Below are 2,579 nucleotides of genomic sequence, written 5' to 3' on the forward strand. Positions count from 1 at the left end.
ATTTTGCATTTTATGCGTACCCCGCCCACGCTGATGTTGCCATGGATGCTCCGAAAGGTTTGACGACATTTGGAGTCCTTCTTCAAGACTCGAGAAGGAAGTTGGCATAAATGGATGGAGCCAATGTTGGCAGCATCGTCAACCTCGCTCCTGACAACTCCTTGAGATTTCGACAATCATGTGTGACTTTTTTTGTATGTCAACAGAAAAATAGGCACTCATGTAAAGTTGCATTGATTTGGTCGTTGGCGTCGAACAGAATACGGGGCTATTAAGATGCTATGATCGCTTTGAGCTTACATAAAAGAGTTTTCAAAAAGGTTTGTAGCATTTCTGGGTTAATGTGCAAATGCAGTGCATGACAAGATGTCCTGTAGAAAACAATTTGGCTTGTTTGATGCCTTTTAGAGGAGTAGTAATGTTGTATTTCCCAGTACAGTTGGAATGAAAGATTATGGTTATTATAAAAACTCAGTGTTCAATTGATGATTGGTCTTCAAATTGAAATTGATTTGAGTTTTGATTAATGTACCCTTGATCTGAGATTTCAATTTAGGAATTTGAATTTAAAAAAAGACTTCAAAGCTACTAGAGGACCAGTTCCTAATATTCTTTAACTATATAGATGACATTGTCTGCTTACTAATCGGCAATACTTGTATTTGCTAATAATGATACCTAAATGATTCTGACAGGTCATAGTCAAGTCATTCTTGTCGCAATAATTGAACAATAATGTTTGACCGGATTTAATGGCTAATGATTCCAAACGGAAATCTCATACACTTTCTTCAATTTTGTTTTACAAGAACTGCAACTTTTTTTGCAATAACTGACATCCCCAAGCTTTATGGTATTTAAGCTATGTCATATCTGCCCAGGCAACAAATCTTCGAAACTTTTAACAGGGTTGGCTGAAAAGTCTTCTTTTCGGTTGTAGTGCGCTATTTCGCAACAAAGGCATTCTTGTTATTTGATATTCACTCTTTGAATGCCATTTGATATTTCATTAGCCAAATAGATGAAATATTCACCTTAAAGTATGGTCGAATATACCCACAACAAGTGCAATCACTTGATGAATTGTAAGAAGGTTAGGAGCAAGTAAGCCAAGGGTTTCTTACCTGTGAGTTGTTTTCGTCTTTGAGAGAGGTCGGGAAGAGATGTTAGCTCTTCGATGACGTTCTGTCAACTGAATCCACACCTGGAATTCCTGACACTGGAAGATGATTGCTTCTTCGTTGCTTACATGGCAGACTTCTACGCCTGAAGGCATTTCATGAAAGGTGTTCCCCAACCATGACAAATATATCTTATCAGACAAAGTTATACAATTCATAATAGAGCCATCCTCAATAGCTCACAGCTGTCAAAGTCCTTACATTAAGTCGGTATTTGATCAACCTAGGGTCCAAATCGTTTCCTTCAAGAGTGTCAATTGGTCATAAATCATTTTCCATTCACAACAAAGGGCCACTATCTTTTGGGTGGATGGTCACTGCAAATTGATCATTCAAGTCATTATAAATGTACCATTGTGTGGTTTTCATTCTTCAACGTCGCCAACAATTGGATAACATCATCCTATCACTTTTCACACATAAAAGTAACATTTGCGTTGTGGTTATTATTTGACAGGAAACACTCTTTGTGTCAAAAAAGATGGAGGGATAAGACTTTGTCTGAATATGGTCTTGTCGGGTTTGTCATAACTATGGTGGCAGATAAACCAGTAGTGTTTTTTTTTCTCTGCTTGTTTACTTTATGTTGATGAACACGTTTGGGAATTTCTTTTTCCGGGTCCAATGTCACATAAAAGTGATGATTACATTTCTTTTGAGTTGGACATGGGGTTTGTTAAACATGAAGGGCTATAAATGGTTTCAATTTGACTTCGGGTTATTCATTACAATTGACATGGCCAAGAGGAATTGTTTTTAATCACCACACATTTAACACCACCAAGACTAATTGAAGTCGTCATGGTCGCTTAAATAAATTGCAAAGCCCCCTATATTGCAACGAATTTGTTATTGTTCTATCAATTACTTCTTCATGAAGATACTTGTTTTTGAAATAGCAGAGAAATACTCTGCGACTTTGAAGGAATAAGTCGAAATGATGAACCAACTCTTTGGCATTTATAGTTGTGTCGTTGTCTCGGTTGCAAAGGGTTGATGTAGTAAATATTGCAACTTGATCAGTCACTTGAACACCATATGCAGATCCGATTGATGCGACAATCGGTCATCATGCTCTCATTCCGATGTTTACGAATTAGCCAATATTTTTCGTGTCTTTTTTAGTACCACACCACTTCCACCATGATCCTCAAATTAACGTTCACTTACAATCTCTATCCTGAATGTCGTATTCGAAGGTAATACTACTCCTGGTACGAATTGAAATTTACCTAAACAAATTTCACTAACGTGCGAAGGTATTGTATTTAATCAGTGAACAGAGAGGGCTAAGTTTGTTCTTGCATGTACAGGTGATAAATGGATATGAAGTTCGCATTTGAGTATTTATGGTCGCACGTTTTTGATTGCTACTTTTGCATTGAATCGTTCAGCAAA

General features: G+C 37.1%; 1 long non-coding RNA gene across 1 annotated transcript in view; it reads right to left on the reverse strand.

Moving 5' to 3' along the window:
• Positions 1 to 1,274, reverse strand: part of LOC131883979 (uncharacterized) — a 4,088-nt gene extending 2,814 nt beyond the window's left edge. Inside the window, exon 1 of the long non-coding RNA XR_009373670.1 lies at positions 1,125 to 1,274. This is a non-coding gene — a long non-coding RNA (uncharacterized LOC131883979). The remainder of the gene's footprint in view (positions 1 to 1,124) is intronic.
• Positions 1,275 to 2,579: the final 1,305 nt, after the last annotated feature.

The sequence above is a fragment of the Tigriopus californicus genome, chromosome 7, assembly GCF_007210705.1.
Source record: "Tigriopus californicus strain San Diego chromosome 7, Tcal_SD_v2.1, whole genome shotgun sequence".
Taxonomy (NCBI): domain Eukaryota; kingdom Metazoa; phylum Arthropoda; class Copepoda; order Harpacticoida; family Harpacticidae; genus Tigriopus; species Tigriopus californicus.